General features: G+C 30.7%; 1 long non-coding RNA gene across 1 annotated transcript; it reads right to left on the reverse strand.

Moving 5' to 3' along the window:
* Positions 1-10936: 10936 nt before the first annotated feature.
* On the reverse strand, positions 10937-13623 carry LOC148272556 (uncharacterized). Its single transcript, XR_015824817.1, has 2 exons — positions 12832-13623; positions 10937-12289 (listed from the first exon to the last, which is right to left on the reverse strand). It is a non-coding gene; the product is annotated as an uncharacterized LOC148272556 (long non-coding RNA).
* Between the last annotated feature and the right edge of the window lie 6275 nt (positions 13624-19898).

A 19898-nucleotide genomic window follows, 5' to 3' on the forward strand; every position in this document is an offset into this window, starting at 1 on the left:
CTGTTTTTACTTGCGTATTTTGATGGTAATTGTATTGCTTATTACTATTTCGTATCCTGAATTAATTTAATATAATAGTGAAGTGATACCTTTACATATTTAAGTAAGTATTTCTGAATATGTTGGCTCAAGAAATTATTATGGAATCCAGAATAACAAATATCTTCTTAAAGATAGATAATTTTGATTTACAACTCCTTTTTATGACCATTTTATTATTAAAAACGATTGCGATAAAATTGTTAACAAAATACTTGAATTGGGTGTTAAAATACGTTTAGTCTGTTTTTTAATTGAACAGTGGGCACCAAAAGTGAAACAAAATTGTAAAAAACATACTTTATTCGCAAGTAAATTTTCTGCTCTACAAGATATTGTGTTTGCTTTTACGTTACATGTTTTATTTTATTTTATTACAAGCCTTCAAAATGGAATGTCAAGCAGACGAAATTGAGCATTTTCGACGCCTTCTGTTCGCGATCAATCGAGGGAATAAAGGATATATATGGATACATAATAAAACAAATAAGGAGAATACATTTTATAAAAAAATAAATTATTTTGAATCATGAAATAGGGCACACATAAACATATTCTTATGTGTGCTCTAATAATAACAATGTTAACACATTTAATTTTTGAATTATTTAACACGTATTTCTAACCTTCTGTTTTTTTTTCTTCATAAATATTTTTTCCCATTTCATAATATTTTTTTACTGCCTTTTATAAAGCAGATTTTTTTTACTTAGCCTTTTTTCTAAGTGGTTGTCTGATTTTTACCTTTTCTCTGGCATTGTGATCATGTTCATGTTGACTTCGATATTTTTTTTTCAAAATTCTGTGTTTTAAACATTAAAAAAATAATAATTGACCAATTTGTTGTTAAATGAAGGAGAATCGTCGGGGTCGTTGTTAAATGAAAACAACTTTTTTGAAAACCGCCGTGAATGTTTCATTATTATCTCAAGTATGGGTGTTAACATAAATTGTGTCCCCTTTTTCCAAATGTATTCTCCTTATTGATTTGTTAAGCGGATAATATAATATCTTGTTAAGCAGAAAATTTTCTTTCGAATAACCTTTACCTTTTATTTTACTTCGGTGCTCATTTTTAAATTTGGAAAAAACTGTCAAAACTTACGTAAACGCCTAATACAAATATTATTTATGTTAAAGCATTAACTTTGTGGTCAAACATTTTGACGAATGTAAGTAAATATTAGCATACAACCACTTAATGACTTTTTTAGTCTACCGGTTTCGAGACGACCTGTCTCTTCGTCATTGGGAAGACGAGATACATCGGGAGGACGTCACGTAGCTTCAATATTCGCATTAAAGAACATATGAGATGTTTAAATAATAATAATTTTTCAACTTCAAATCACGATTTTGATGAGGATAAAGGAGTAAAAATTTTGCATTCAAATAATAAAAAAGGACTTTAATGAAATAATACGGAGTTTCACATTAAAAAAGCCTTTAGTAAATAATCAAATAAGTTTTTAGTAAAGCCCTCTTTTTGAATTAAAAATTGACCAATCGGGTAACCCCACCTCTACCCCCCCCTCCTTCTCAACTCCCTGACAATTCTTCAATATAAGATAAAATATTTTTTAACTAAGCCTAGTGAATGTTTAGACACGGTGGAGTTCGCATCTTTATAAATCTGCATGTGATTTATGCGTTTTTGGAAATTTAATTTTTATTTATTTATTTAGTTAACTTTTTGTACAATATGTTATTTGTACATTGGCGGGCTTATTGCCAAATGGAAATTTCTTCCAACCAACCAATAAAATTAAAGTTTTATTTTTATAATTCAAGTTACAGAACATATTCAATAGAAAATAAAGATTAAAAAGCCAAAGAAATATAAAAATAGAAAAAGGTATTTGTTTATAAATTACCTTAAATCAAGACTATTACTCAATGGGAAAAAGGAAAAAAGAGGAAAAAGGAAAAGAGGAGAGATTAAGGAAGAGAAAGGAGATTTTATATATTATATATATATAAATAAATATATAAATATATATATATATATATATATATAAATATATACATATACACTACGGTGGAGGTGTATTTTAGTATTTGCATATTGGTGTTGTGAGTGTCGTGACGAAGAGACGGGTGCGTCTCGAAACCGGTAGACTAAAAACTCGGTAAGTGGTTATATACTCATATTTACTAACATTACCGAATACAAATTTCCCATCTGTTTTTTCTCCATCTCATTTTTTTCCTCTTCTTTTCATTTTCAATAAGCAATATTTTTGGCATCTATTATTCGCAGTCTTTGAGTGGATAAGGTACACTTCCTGTTTTCGAGTTTTCCGGCGAGGATGGAAGTAGATATTAGCATCGTAGAAAATAGGTCAGGCCGGGAGCCCTACCCTGTGTCGCCCTTCGTGTCAACCATATTTAGGGCGGTGAGTTCGATCCCGGGGTGTGAAAATGAATGTTATTTTATTTTCCGTGCAATGTTTAACGATTGTTGATCGCGTAAAACTAAAGTACAACAGGTTGCGTGCAACTTGGTCACCATTTCACGATTGATTAATATGGTTTAGTAAATTTATTTATAAAAAGCGGTTATATTAAACGACGTGAAGCCAAGGGATCCTTTTTACATATATTATTAAAGAATAATTGTACATTTGTACGTTCTGGAAGTTGTATTGTTTAAATTCATGAATCATAGTTGCCCAATGCATCGAGTACAGTGGGATGTTAACAGAGATATATATTTATTTATTTTTTTAACATTGTTTTAAACATTTAAGCGTTTTTCTGTTTAAATGTTCTGTATAATATATTGAAAAATAATAAACAGAGATTATATCATTTTTTTATTTTTATTACTTTTTTATAAATTAAACTTAACCAATCTAAATTGTTAATCGTATTTTTAAATGCGCCACATGTTAAAATGATTCTAAACGAAAATATGAAACTAATTATTTATAGATGGCGCTTTTGTAATTTTTTATTGAAAAATGCCATTTTTACGTTTATTTTCAATGAAAATTTTACAAAACTTGGTTTGCGGAAACTTTACATTATATTGATTGTAACAAATACCATAACAATATAATTAAGGTAATTTTCACAAAATGATGTAAAAACAAAAAATAAGATAAATATTTTATAGTTTTGTTTTGAATAATTTGTTTCACATTTTCGTTCAGAATCACTTTAACATCAATTTTCTCAAGTTGAGGTTTGTGTAGCTTAACACATTTTTGCACAACACCAACCACAATATATTATACTATTAGTTTTTTGAATGCCATGCATGACTCTTTTCCTTACTAGGCGTAAAATATAACAATAATACTAGGTAATCTTTGTTACGATGTTTAAAGGCTTTCGTTGTCATGTTAGTTATATTTTGAAATTAAATGAAGGTACAATAACTAGTAAACAACGTTTTTTTTTTATCCAGATTTTTTTATACAAGAAGCCTTATCGCGTGGAAAGAATCTACTGTGAAAAAAGAGGTTATCCGGTGTTTTTACTTTGTAAAGCGCGTAATAGTTTTGAGGTATTATATTACGAAAATGTTACTGTATAAGTTATCCGCAATAAAAATAATAATACCATATAAATGACTAATTATCGAGAATGAAATCGAGAGTTACGTTATTCAACAGAACTTTCCATTTATTTTATTTTGTCATAAAACACTGATGTATTTTTGTATGTATAATGTATTGGGTAATAAATTCGATTACACCTTAAGCATTTTTCCTTACCTTTTGTTTTGAACATGTGGAGTTGTTTTGATGAAGGATACAGTGATCTATCACGTACGTAGTACGTATTGTAAACTTTCCGTGTGGCTTCAAACCTGTTCGTTAGTTGTATTGTTGAGCCTAGTAGAAAATAATATAAACTTGTTATACAGCTCGAGATGCGAATAGACGCTATGAGATCACTGTTTCAGATTTTGGATATCCAATAATATAAATAGGTCGCTTGTTTATTGCTGTTTCCGCAAAATATTACACAGAGGCTTTACGTATTAAAATCTAGTGAATGGAATTCTTATTATACATGCAAACGTAAGATCCTGTTACGCCCAAAGGCAATTTTAAAATTACACTGCTTCTTTGATTTCTTTTATTTTAAAATTATAGTATCTTAAGAACAATGTTTTTATTGTATAATGTTTTTGAAAATTACCTTTGCCATATTTTTTTTTTATTCAGATGTTTTAACCCGGAAATAAATATAAAGCATTTATAATCAATCTTTTCATCTATGAAACATAGATTATTTCTGTTAATGTAGTCAATTTTATAACCTTATAAAATGTTACAATAGTTATTTTATCACGACTTAAGGTAAAAGGCTTTTTATTTTTATTTTACACGGCTTACCGCCTTTTATTGTGCAAAGTAATATACAATTAAATAAACATTCTACATTGGTACACGTGATGTAAATCAAATAAATTACATTGAATATTATATTATACATTAAATAAACCAAATACAATTAATTATAACATGAACATAAAAATAAACAACGAAACTCTTAAAGAACTAGAACATGTGACTTACCTAGGACTCACAATGGACAGACAATTAAAATGGACAAAACACATAGACGGACTCACTAAAGTAATGGCATCACTACATAGCCTCTTCTACAAAATTAAAGATTTTATATCAAGAAAGGAAAAAATTATGATGTACGAAGCCTATGTCAAAAGTAAATTGAGTTACATGATCGCCTTTTGGGGAACTGGTAACAAGACAGACATAACAAGAATACAAAGACAACAAAACAAAATTCTTAAACTAACATACAACCTACCCTACCTGACCTCTACGACTGAACTGTACAAAAAAACACACCAGTTTGACATAAACTACTTGACTAAAATTGAGACCTTAAAAATTGTGCACAAAATAACACTGGGAAATATACAATACGACGACATAATATTAGTCAAAAATGCTGACATACATAAATATAACACCAGACAACAAAAACACTATCATATTGAAAAAGCAAAGACAAACACAGGACAGTCAAAAATACTACATAATGGACTTAAACACTACAACGACCTACCTTACTACTTGAAAACTTTTAATGGAGACAAATTTAAAATCAATCTGAAAAAGCACATGATGACTGAACTAACTAGACTAGACGAGACATAAAATGACTAGACAATATTAAATTTCTAATGTAACCCTAACGGGTTTTTTAAAATTGTAAATAAAAAAAAGAGAGATCAAAATTAAGATAAGAGACAATAAACGCTTGTATATGAGAAGAAAACAAAATATAATTGACGTACATTTAAGGTAAAACGTGAGATTCGAGACATCTTTTCATTTGTGAATCAGTCGTGTTGAAAATATCAACAATATTCCCAAATTGATTAGCAATAATTGCCAACCAATTAATAACTTCTGGTTCTGCAGTGCAGATGAGGAAACACCTATACACTAAACACATATGTGAATGTGATGCTATACATAATAAAGTAAGCCTCATTCCCGGGGGACCACTGGCTAACCTGAGGATGCTAAAGAGCTCGCCCCCTACCTAATAGCCCGATACTTTACGGATCTGGGCTTGGAGGAAGAGATTTAGCAAAATGAGAACTCTCGCCTTCCACACAATAGCCAGGCTCTTTATAGACCTGGGCTTGGAGGGCGAGGATTGTTCACCGTCACAATATTTTTTCACATGTCGCAGTGACGTCAGAAGCTCAAATCATAGCACTGACCCCCACCTCTAAGAATAAGAATATATTATTTACACAACCCGATCAGAAATTTGCATTATTTTTCAAAGTACCGCATAAATAAATTTCGCCAAGTGCATACTACTGATAACTACATATTTAACCATAAATGCCATGTTTACCTTGCTGATTATAGCAAGGTTGGAACTTTTACCATTAAATGTATTTTTCTTTGTTTGACGACCTCTAGTTTTTCGTTGTGGTTCTATTGTTCCATTTGAAATTATTCCAGTACTGATTTTAACATTTTGTTGCTTGATTTATAAACAATACACATTCAATTATGAAGCCAATCAATATTTTAGTATTTTTATTTACATAAAATTATAATATATCCGCTATGTACATATTATTAACAATTATTTATGTAAGTCCTACTGAACTGTATATTTACAGTTCTTCAGTACCTACAATACATATTTAAATCGTGTACATTTTTTATCTATCTCTTACATCAGGTACAAAAAAATATTTTTAATGTTTTTGTTTTTAGGATTTTTTAAACGAATAAGTGCCATGTAGATTGTAGGTGGCAAGAAAACGATTAGGTGATATTATTACATAATTCTCCTATGCTACTTACTACCTAAATTTAGATTAGGCTGTTTGGTGATTATGCTGTTTTCGTTCATATTATATGAAGTATAGTCATCCTTCCTATAACGCGATTAATTCGTATCGCGTTAAATAGAAACCACTGCCGCGTTATATGGAAACCGCGAATAAGCGAATTGAAGAAATCATGAAATTGTGGATAAATCAGACCAATTTGTTTTTCATTACACACATAAATATATATAAATTTCATTCTCAATGTCCAAGTTTTGAAGGATTTGTTTATTAAATAAAATTGTATACGAACATAATACAAACAACAATTAATATTTGTTGTATACATATTTGAGTGAAGTTTATTTAATATGATTTATTGTTATATTGTAATAAAATTTTAATCTAAAAAAAATGTTTCTGCCAAAAAGCTTAATTGAATACTATATTAGATGCTTTTCATTCATCACTGTCATGTTATTGGCCTAACCCTTTATTTTTCATGGGCGGAAAATCCTATTCACTTTACAAATTTTCATCTTGGTTTTCAAAAGTAGTTTTATTTTGTAATTCTGCCAAAACTTCTGTTTATGGAGCAATAGATAAACTTTTAAAGTCATTAACGTTGTCGGAATGTTGTTTTGTACGAAAAACGCGTTACATGGAACCCCACTATCGGAGGATTGGTTTCAATTTTTGCTTCGCGTTCTATAGAAACCGCGTTACAGGAATACCGTGTTGTAGGAGGGTTAACTCTACCGTATTAGCCCGAATATAACGCGATATTTTTTACTGAAAATGTTTTTCTAAAAAAAACTTTCGCGTTATATTCGGGGTTAAGATTAGTGAATGTTTCCTTTCATTCCTGCTCCAAATATATACATAGGTCGCTTTATATTTGAGAAATTATGTTGATGATTATTTATATGCATTCCCATACATTAAAATTTCAATGCTTATCTTTCACATTCTCAAAGCACCTTTTTATTTTCTATCCATAATATTCCTCCTTATTTTCAAGCTCATACCTATACTGTCCATGCGGCTAGACTAGAATCATCGCCTATCCAATATCAAAGATTTTTCTACAGCGACTTTGTTCAAATACGTCTGAAGAAACATTTCCCTTCTCCTCTTAAATTACCCTTCTTTACCTCTCTTTTTACTCCCCTTTTCCGATTGAAAACTAGTATCAATATTTCAATCAATATATTACACCATTTATTTTATTTGTTGATTGGACAGGCGCCTTGGCGAACTGTGCAACTGGCATCGCGGGTCTGACCCCACCAGTTGCAATAAAAATATTTTTCCTCAATTGGTCTGGATGTTTTTTTGTATTTTTTATAACTTCCATATTTTTATTTTTTTAAATATTTTTTTATATGGGAGTTGCTTTATTATTTACCTTGCTTAAAATATACAAGGTTCATATTTCAAAAAGTGGAATTTTCTGCAATTAAATATCTTAAAATTTATCTAAACTATTGGGATCAGGAGGGATATATTAATGTGGGCTAATTAGGAACTTCTCAGCATTTGCTCACGTGGAGAGGAAACCACTTAAAACTCTTCAGGAGAAGCCGGCCTGTTAGCAGTAGTCAACAGGCCTTCCGTTCCACTAGAGGAGTGTTCGGCATTTTGTTCCCTACTTTGGTTTATTTTACCAATTTCCTGCGCTATATTTATCATGTATGATACTACCTATTTCAACTTCCATATTTCAACTTCCATATTCCAACTTCCATAACCATATCCCCTCGTCTCTCCATCTGCTGACACGCTCTAGAATAAAGACTTAGCGGGGTATTCCTTTTAAAAAATATCCTTTGCTAATAAGCCCGCCAATGTACAAATACTATGTATAATACAAAAGTTAGATATGAAATAAAAAAGGTAAAAAAACGGACCCAACTTAAGTTAACACCAATAAATAAAATATTCAATCGTTTATTATGTTTATGTTAATTATTGTAATATACTCGTATATGTAAGTCGCTGGTTTTTGTACTTATTTCAGATGATTATAGAGCTAGCTAGCAGTACGCGTTCGCCATTTTTAAAATGTTTTTTTATAAATCACATTTATTATGATGGCGGTCTTGTTTTTTCCCCTTGCACTTTGAGCCACTTTGCCCTTGATTTTTATGATTAACATACCATTACTTGCTCCACCGGTTTTATGGACGTTCTGCGCAGAGAATAGCAGCCTTTATTATTATTTTTGTGTGTGTTTGGCATTGTTTTCTCGCGGACTCGGGTAGAAATTAGGTTCCAGACACGACCGAGGCCTAATTATAGCACTAAATTCTGTAAAAACAACACTACCCCTTGTTCAAAGTCTGCGTCTGCGTTGTTTGCGTGAAAATTTTACGTCTAGTAGCCAAGAAATCATTTTTTAATTCATCAGAAATAATTTATGAATTCTTGAGAAATAAATTATTAATTAATCAAAAATAATTTATTTATTTAGTGCCATCATTAATTTATCAAAAAGTACGTGTATATAAATAATTCATCGTCAACATTTCCCTATCCGCATCTATGAATGCATAGGGCACTGCACTTCAGTTGAAACTATCTTAATCACCTTTGTTACATTGAGGTAAGGTGACCAATCTTACGCTTCAGATGTCAATCAAGGACAACGAGATATTGTTGGGTATATTCTCAAAACCAATATTTCACGTCAAATCTGCCTGGTATCGAACTACGTGTACCTTACATAGAAAGTTATATTTATTTATTTGTATTTTGAATTGTATTTATTATTAATTTTATTGATACGAAATATTTAGTTATTGTAAAATTATATTTGCACTCTGGCGGGCTCATTGCTGAATGGCAATTCCTTTTAACCGACCAATAAAATAAAAGCTTTTATTCATTTTTTAGTTTCAATACTTACGTGAAAGAAAAAATGAACTAGATATATGTGTACCTGTGTGTCGAAAAATCATATCGATACTAGTCTTCATAAGGAAAAGTGGAATAAAAGAACAGGAAGAGAGGGAAAAAGCTTCATAAATAAATCATGTTTTATGGCTTAATGTTACTGTTGTTTGAGGAGTATGTTATTTTGATAATGGTATAAGTTAAAAGCTGCTGACCAGCGCTAGCGCGTGGTCGGCACTCTTCTGCTCAATAGCACAATAACTGGTTTACCTTGAGCTTGTCCTCTCCTCCACATCGGGCCTTGTGTCTTGAGCTGTAATACCAGCTACCAGGACATTAAAAACACTGTGCAGAGTGACGACTGTACGGCTTAGCCAAGTTACTGAGTTGCGTACATGTTTTAAAAATGATTGAATATTACTCAAGTATTACCAAAGGTGTATTTTTTTATTTGTTTATTTTTGCATCACGACGGGACAGGAGGCCCGCGGTGAATACAGCAAAAAACTTACCAGGCCCCCCGATTACAATGGCAAGTTAACATTTATCTTCAATTGTATCTACAAAATTAAATTAAATCTTCTGTATAAGACGCAGAATATGCACACAGTTTTTTCTTCTAAACATGTTCAATTATAGATTACCGACGAAGATACTTTGAATGTTTATGCGTAATACTCATTTTCGTACACAAATATCGGCTTTTCTTTATAGACAGTCGAATATAACTTTGTTTCCTTCCCATTGTAATCGGGGCCCAGGCATGGGAGAAATCACATTTTAATTTTTGTATTCTCACCGGATATTCAACTTGGAATTTCCGTGTAAGAGTCAAACCTTTTAGCCATTACATTACGGAGGCCGCCGGTGAATAGGGTTCACGTAAACGTAAACACGTCAACGAATATCTTTGTGTGAAACAAATCAATGATTTGATTCAATTAAAAAAATTAAAAAATTAAATTAAAAATATTTAAAAAAATAACTGCACATATAAATAGTGTAGCGAGAGATTTTTTTGAAAAATATATGTAAATAAATAAACGTAGTACTTTATATAATTGGTACACATATTATTTATATTTTTATGTATTTCATTTCTTCATATTTGTTTTATTATGTATTATACTATATTATATATGTTTAAGTAACATGTATTCTTGGCACATATATATATACTTTATAATTGTATACTAATGATTTTTAATTTCTTACATTTGATTAGCTAGGCATTTATAATAAAGTAGAATTAGTTTTTCTTTTTTATGCTATTGTTTTATTAGTATAGGACTACTTAAGCTCTAAAGATAAAAAATCTCCATCTTAGAACAGGCTGTTCCATGTTAGATGGAGACTATCATAAACAGAGAACACTCCGTTTTCATTTTATATTAATTGGTTTTATATAGATTCCCTGTTATTAAGTATGTATATTATTTTTTTGCAATAAATTTATAAATAAATAAAATAAATAAATAAAAAAAATCAATCAGTGATTTAAATCTACTTGTAGATTTATTATGTTATTTGTAAAAAAATCACAAAAAATATTGAAACTGTAAATATTGGATGTAGGTTGAAGAGATAAGGAAATTTAGCAGCCTACTTTATATTTTGAGATATGATTTGTAATAGAATAAATAGTTCTAATAAAGTAGCTGGCAAAAAGATTCAATATGTTATATGATATATTTTGTATATTTTTTTCACTATGATTACGGAACCGGTCTGAAAAACAAGTGATCTCTGTAATTACAGATGGGTCACAGGTGATGATGAAGATGACAGTCACAGGCTTTATAAATATCAATCCAGCCATTGTTAATTTATCGTGTCGTGTAGATTTTTACCGTGGTGTGAAACGGGCTCTTTGCTGTCGCAATTTTGGACGTGAAATATTTTCATTCAGTGGTTAAGTGTGAAGATCATAAATAAACTCTTATTTCGTGTGATCTTACAGTGCATTTCCTCTTATCTGGTTCACGCATAGCTATATCTTAATTAATTGCTGCCAAGTCAGCGTTATGTAGCTAGATCTTAGATAGGTGAATCTGAGAATTGACGAAATCTCTTACACGAGTTGTTGACTCCTAATGAACCACTCTCTGGCTCTTTGTCTGCCGATACATTGTGTAGAGATGAAGAGATCCAGTGATTCAGGTTTTAGTTAGCGTTACCATGCAAGGTATTGTACATGTTAATTGAGCGGTAATAAGATAAGATATGGTAATATTAAACTATAGTAAATATCACCAGTCACTGGAACCTAAAATTGTTGGGATTCTAGCCTAAGTGAGAAGCCATTTTAGGCTTGTTTATTATTCAGGACTTGGCGAATAATTACTAATAAATACCACGATAAAGGACCATTCCATCGATAAAGGCACTTTTTGTGTTTATTACTACTACCACCATCACACAACGTAGAAAAAGATGATAAAATGTCACACGTCTATTCTGACAAATTATATACCTAGTTTATTCTACATTCATTACAGTGGCCCGATGATGTATGAAGTTTTTTTAATTTATTTAGGCATCAAAGTGAAAGGGGTCTAAAAAGTTGCATTTTGGATCACATTGAACGCAAATATTATTAAAAAAATTATAGCATACTACTTTTGGCTTTTAACCGAGGTTTGAAGTTTATAACTGTCTGAATATTTTGTTAATTATCTATATTGATATAATATTTTTTTTGTTAGTAAAGATATAACTTAATCACATTACAAATTCGAACACGTTTAAAACTACCGAAATGTAAAAAGTTTACACTCCGCGGAACCGATTCCGTTGAGCGCCTGGCTAATATTGACGAAAACAATGGCTTATTAAAACAATGCTACCTATTTTTTACAAAACAAAGTGCAACTCACGCCCTTAGATACTTATTTAATAAGGTTGAGTGCACATTATAAAATTTCATTGGACTGATTTTCTTACTCAAATACGAAATGACAGCCGGTTAAGCGCAAAAAATGGACTTTTTCGAAAACTTCAAGCTCTGGTTGAGGGCCAAAAGTAGTATCAGATATTTTTTGCATTCCGAGTAATCCAAAAGGTTACTTTTGTCTAAAAGTAACGACTCATTCATAAAATAAATTATTATATAGCACTCCATTATAATAACATTATATTTGTATGCATGGGTTTTCATACTTTAAAATGCAGTTTTTCTAGAATATTTCAAAAACTGAAGGTGATAGGCAATTTTGGTTTTAACATTTGTAATAAAAAAATAGTTGTGTATCATAACCACCAAACCAAATCTTCTGGCAGAAACATTTGTTGTGTTGTGTAATAATTTTTTTTTTTTGAAAGTTCAACTGTGATTTAACGCCAAGGTTGCAAGTGTATAGGAGAGAAAAAAATATGAACATAAAATACTGATTACATATGTTAATATACAAAAGGTTTTGTTGCTAACACTTTAAAACGCATCGAGAAAAAAAAAACAATTTTACACCATACATTTTTTTCGTTTGTATTTTTTTAAACCATGTTAGACTCAAAATAACGAAAAATTGAACATCACTAATATTGTTACAAATTAGATTTTCTACATAAAGCAATTTTTTTTAAATCGAAATAATGACTTTGGTTCCTAAGTCCACTGTTTTCCAAATCCGGACCACTGTGCACCGTAACATTCATGCCTCTTGTCGTACATGCCCTTCGGTTGTCTGCTTTTGGCACGACCAGACTTGAGATATTAATTACCTGATAATTTTACCCCTTTTTTGATTGTCCTCGTTCTACCTATGTACATGATCCGATGCTACCGATAATACCTGTGTCGGATTTGCACTCTCGTCTGATTTCATTATTCGCAACCCTGTCACTCGTCATAAATATATGTGTAATATGATTGCGATATGCGAAATATGATTGATATAATATCAAACTGTTGAAAAACCGCTCAATGCTAAGGATTTTCTGAAAACTGTTAGCATTATACTGTTAGGAATTCGCTATCCAAACAAAAGATAATACCACCTCAGACAGCTCTTAGAACAACACAGGTGTCTCTAATTGAATTTATTTTTTCTTACAAATCGAAATATTTCTTAATCAATTTTCTATCACCCTCGGTAAACATTATCGACTTTCGGTTATACCTACCTAATTTTAGGATTCAACGATGTCGAGTAGTTAGTACATAACATGTAATTGCACGCGAAGTTAATTAATATAATTAGCGACTCCACGTGAAATCGCGCAAAATATTTCTGCCGTGCAATTCCTGAACCGCCGTAACTCGAAAAATCCGCTTTCGAGAAAAACACCAAAAATTTTAAAACAAGTAAATCGCAATGATATTGAGAAAAATTTGTTTCTCTGTTTTTTTTTTAATTTCGTCACAAGGCTTTCATGATAACGGATTATTGGAAAAAAGAAGAAAAAAATGTCAAATTCGAAAATTTCTTACTGCAGACAAAAAGTTGACCCAAACTAGTTACAATGTAGAATTAAAACTTGATACGGTAAAAAAGCTACTTTTAGTAATTATTACTTTTTTATTTAATTTTAGTTTTTAATTTTGTATAAAATTTATAAGATAAAGTATAATTCCTTAGAATATGTCCATGTACTTTTAATTTTCTCAAACTGAATGATTTGGGTAGGTAGGAAGAAATTGCCCTAAGGCAATATGCCCGCCCTTATATATGTACATTTATTGTATATGTATATAAAGTGTAAAATAAATAAATAAATAAAATGCAGTCTTTAATAAGGTTTACTGCGTTTTATTTGGTTTTTGGAGAAAACAAATAGCGGATACTTATTTAGAGTAAAAGCAGTTTTAATTAAAACACACATGTTTTTTTTTTCAACATAACTTTTTTATCAAATTATAATGTAAAAAATATAAATAAAACAATATCGTCATCATCATTCCCTTTCCGCACCTTATGATGCATAGGGCACTGCATTGGTACACCACTCAGTGTATCTTGATCATTTTTGTCCCATGAAAGTAAAGTGGTCAGCCCGGGGACTATGAAATATTCTGGTGTAAAAACACACTTTTAAATAAATATATCACATCGGGAATTGAACCCGAGACCTCTTGCATGGCAGGCACATGCGCTGACCACTACACCACGAGACAGACTTAAATAAAGCATATGGCGTTTATTTTTACAAATAAAAATATCCAACATAATTAAGTTTTTTTTTTTTTTTAAACCGCATTTTGCTTAAGTATTTTAATTATTCATGGCTAAAAACTCAATGTTACTGCATGGGTAAGTATTTAATTTACAACGTTCCACTTGTCGTAGCGGAAAAGAGTTGGATAGCTAATTAAATGCTGATAACTGGTCAATAAATAACTCGAAAACGACAAAATGTGAGTTGCGGCGGTTAGGCTGTGCACTGTGCACAGTGCACGGTAGATTTCTTGTGTATTCGGCATACTCTCAGGTCAGGTACTTGTCAGCATTCGTGTTTTTCCATTTACACTTCATTTACATTTTCTGCTAGTAATATAAGTCTAATTTAATTCTCAACACGAATATAACAACATGTTTTTATCAATAAACAAAAAACCTTAAAACAATTCATAATGGAATAAATTATAATACCTTAAATAATAAATTAAAGTACCTAACCTACTTTTTACATACGTACATATTATATTATTAACTGTTCTGAAATTCATGTATAAGGTATTTTGTGATAAATGGATTGTATTTAAAGCGGTTTTCCCTTTTATTTTTTTTCATAATCAGTTTCCATATATATATATGTATGGGTGTTCTTTACACCCTGTCACATCCGAAACCACGATGATTAGTATGAGCAAGAAGACATATTAGCACATAAAAAAAATATTTTAGAACTACTAAAATCTTAAAAAATAAAAGAAAAAAAAAACATATGGTTGCTTACTCCTGCAGCTGAGAAACAGGGAGGGGGAGCCTGATACACTGTCAACCGCATGGCCGCGCCCCCTCGCTTCTCCCCTGCAGAAGTAAGCAACCATTAGTTTTTTTTTTAATATTTTATTTTTAAAAATTTTCTTCGTTCTAAATATTTTTTTAAATATGCTAATATGTCTTCTTGCCCATACTGATCATCGTGGTTTCGGATGTGACAGGGTTTAAAGAACACCCTGTATATATATATATATATATACATATATATAAGGTAAACGGCTATAATACTGACCCATTTCGTGTCTTAATCTGACAGACATTTTTATTCATTTTTTGTTTTTAAATACCTGGTAATTGAAACTATATAATTTTGTCTATTTCTAAAATTGATGAATTTACTTCAATACGTTAAAAAAATAAAAGTAAAAAATCAAGCAATTTAAATAAATAAAAAATATTAAACATATCCAGATTTTGTATTCATTACTGACATACTGAAAATGGATTTCACTCTAATACTGACCTATGGTGATCCTATTACTGACCGGGAGTGAAATAAAAGATTTTGATTTATTTATTCAATATATTTGATAATAAATCTAACAACACATAAGAAAAATATCAATTAATAATCATAGAGGTAACTAAAAAAAAAAGTAAAATAATTTTTACTAAAAGAAATACCTAAAATATTGATTTACTTATCAGATGAACAGCGTAATGTTGTTATATCAGGGATGGAGTAAATTCCCCTCGCATTCAGCAATTCCGGTTCTGGAATTGTTTTTATAATTTCTTCAGAAGAATACCATATAGTATCCTCTTTTTCTGGCCACCTCCAATTCTGGCCACTCATAACCATTACTCTGACTAAGGCGGAACCATTATCTTTGCTCTTCACCACAATCCCTGGAAAATATTCTTCTTCAAACTTTACAATTACATACTCATTCAATTTATAACCGCCAAAGTCATTTAAACAACTCCGTTGCACTTCTGTTTTTTTTATCTTTCCTTGTTTCTTCTCAAGCACCACATTTTTTTTCTCCTCTTTTAATCTTTTCCTTTCCAATTTTTCTTCATCTTTTTTCATTTTGTCATCTTTGACCTTTTGCTGGTAGTTAATATAATCGTTTGATGAAACAATGACAGTTGGAATTCTTTTTGTAATTTTCTTTTTCTCTACCACTTTATCTTCTGGCCAAAACAGACACTGCTTAAAGGGCGTAAGAGCATTAATAATTGTTTTAGAATTAGGAGTTTTACAAGGCGTCGCTTCATTGAGATTAGTATCGCTTGTGCCCGCTTGTTCTAGGAGTTCTCGATCTAAATTTGCGGTAAGAGAAACGGACATTGGTTCACTGTTTTTCTCGGGAATTAGTTCACTATCTTTTACCACCATTGTCATAATTTCAGATTCATCACCTGTTGTTGACCAAAAACTATCGTCAAACGCTATGAGAGACTCATTCAACGTATCGTTGTTAACGAAAGTTTCATACCCTAAATGACATTCGTCATTATTCCCTGTGACCAATCCGATATTTTCATTGACTAAATTCTTCGTAATTTTCCAAATGTAGAACAAATTTTCGTCTTCCTTTGGACCATTCCATGTATCATTTGTTTGATCATTAAATGCATCAATTTGGTTGTTTGTCAGTAAATTTTCAAATAAACGTAGAAATACGGCGTTGTATTTGTTGTTAGGAATTTTCAACAGATTTTGAGAAGTAACGACGTGCTTAGGACAAGACGATGATGGTGTTGACGTGCAAGGACGCGCTTTTTTAAAATCAAGTTTTCTATAGTTGACTCCTTCTGGGGAAAATGGATACAACCCACAAGTCCTAAATCCATTTTGAAGAGTATTCATATTACCAGCTGTTTCTAATACAGTTTTTAATAAAGGGGCAAAATCTTCTCTCATAAGCTTTTTACCCTCATTATCAATTTTCCATTGGTGAACTCTCTTTTTCCATTCTAATTTGACTGGACGGAATAGGGCTACATCGAGGGGCTGCAATATATGAGTTGCGTTTGGGTACAAAGCAATCAATATAATTTTATTATCCTTACAAAACTCACTGAGCGCCAAAGTCATGTGCGACGAATGCCCGTCAACATATAAAATTATAGGAAATACTATCTGGTTCTTTTTGAGCCATGGAAAAAAAACGTTTCCTATATATTCATAAAACACTTCTCCAGTCATCCACCCGGAATCAGATCTGCCCATTCCCCAACCATGTGGCATTTTTCTGGCTAGCGAAAGTGGTATTCTTTTATATTTATAAATTATCATTGGGGGGGGGAGGTCTCCTGCTGCATTAGCCATCACAAGTGTAGTAAGACATTCTTTTTCATCGTTGTGTATAAAATTATAAACAGATTTCGAACCTTTTTTCACTATGACAGACGACTCCTTCGGACTTAAAAAAAAAGCAGTTTCGTCACAATTATAAATGCGTTTTGGGTCATTCAAAACATCTGTGTAATCATTTTCATCGATATAGTTCTTAACAGTAGAAAACCATTGCCTTAAATTTTTTTCGCTTACGTTCGCCCTTGCTCTAATTAAATTTTGTGACACTCTTTGCGAAATGCCAGGGTGTCTTTTTAAAAATCCTTCGTACCAACGCCTGCCAGGTTTTCCGTCTTTGAAGGGATTTTCGCGTTTTAATTTCAATAATAGTAATTGAACACTGTCAAGTAACTGGTCTTTGGTCGCCGGAAATCCCCTTTCTCCAATAAATATTATCCAATCGACTATCTGACGTTCTTCGTGATTAGTTAGAATTGTAGGATGTCCAACTATTCTTTCTACAGGATACTTGCCCTTTTTCTTGTATAACAATGTTGTTTTTGGGATTTTATACAAATTGCTGGCCTTGTATATTGTCATTCCTTTTTCCACAGCTAACAACGCATCTTTCACTGACTGTTCACTATACTGCATTCTTTTAGGCGCCATCATATCTAAAACAAAAGGTTTATGAAATTTATATTTTCAAAAATTCCATCTAAAGTAGCTTAAAACGTATGTTTTGAAATCCAGTTTTACTTAATTTTATCTTGTATTATTTATACATCGTATACAATAGTGTTTGGTAGTCAGATATTGGATCAATTTACAAGTAAAATTTAAGTTTTATGTTCCGTTATTTAAAAAATGCGTATTTAAATATTACATTGGAAATAACTTTGTTAATTTTATTTTAAATCAAAATAAATATGTAAAAATATGTCTCGGCACAGAACTTATTTACTGACATAATATGTAATACTGACATCAGATTATAAAATGTAATACTGACCGAAATTTGTTTCTATTACTGACCACTAACTTTACTCATTTATAAGATTAAAATAAAGCAAAAATATATAAGTCAGAACTACATTTCCTAATTCAAAATTCTTTGTGCTCTACAAATCACACAAAAAATGTGTTTTTAATTTTGTTTCAATCAAACTAATTTAAATTTTTGAAATATTCTCACTGAACTTATTACTGACCCATAGGTCAGTAAAGAAAACGACTAAAATATCAGCCGGATGCAATACTGACTGCTTAGGTCAGTAAAAGAAACAGTCAAAAAAATGGTTGGATGTAATACTGACCACTTTTATTTTTAAAATTTATGATACAAATAGTAAAAATATCTTACAAATACTTTGTTTTATGAAATATCAAGAGTCAAATCCTACTGACTGAATAGAAATATAACTGAATAACAATTGAATACAGAAAATATATGGTTTAAAGTAAACTTTGAAAATTAGGCTTACCTCGTAAGGATTTCCTGTGTACTGCTGTTAGTCACCGGGTGTCCAAACTCTAACTGATTTTTTAAACAGAAAAATTCGAATGTCAACCATAGAACAAGTGTGAACAATTAACAGATGCTGTGTTCTAGTGTTGCCAATATTCATAAATGTGTTTTTTTTTTGCTTTTTCCTATTATCTTTGTTTTTGTTGAAATAGATCAGTAATACGGGCACGGTCAGTATTACAGCCGTTTACCTTATATATATATATATATATATATTATTAGTATTGTAGGTATACACAAACATCACTCCGTCAATTCTAAAATTTACACCAAAAATGCATTATGTAATTTACTAGACATTATAATAATAAATATGTACATCCCCTCCTTATTCTCTCTTCATGCATCCTTGTCCTAATCCCGCCCAATTTACAATACCTTACTGTTCTTTTTAAAAAAAGTATTTTCTTTGATTATTAAAAAATATATACGTGAAAATAACATTTTTATGTGTATAAACTTATACGTATTTACATAATATGTATTATTATTTTCCTTACTAACTTTGTACACTTTGTGGAAATCTGTTATTGGTTCTTAGTTGATACAGTATATCTGTTTGTTTACTATAAATATGTACGTAAAACTGGTGGTTTTCCAAATAAAATACAATAAAATTGCTAAGTATTCAGATACCTTTGTTTATTGACAGGTTTATCAAAAGATATGGAGAATAATATGAAGGCCATGTTTTTACAGGGCTTACGATTTATGATATGTCTTTTTTTTAATAAGTTTTTCAGGTTTAGTGCATTAATTTCAGCTCTAGGTAAAAACCCGTGTTTACCAGAAATATTTAGCATTGAATTTGTATATTACATATTCGAAATAAATGTATTCAAATATCTTAAATTTTTAAGGTTTATTTATTCGTAGGTATAAAGGTATAATGAGGAAGTTCAGTAGTTTTTTTCAAGAACATAAAAGGGAAATATCACATACTACGCATACCGATAAAAACACACA

Source organism: Micrasema longulum, unplaced genomic scaffold (assembly GCF_059751315.1).
Source record: "Micrasema longulum isolate JH-2025_06_02 unplaced genomic scaffold, ASM5975131v1 h1tg002296l, whole genome shotgun sequence".
Lineage (NCBI taxonomy): Eukaryota > Metazoa > Arthropoda > Insecta > Trichoptera > Brachycentridae > Micrasema > Micrasema longulum.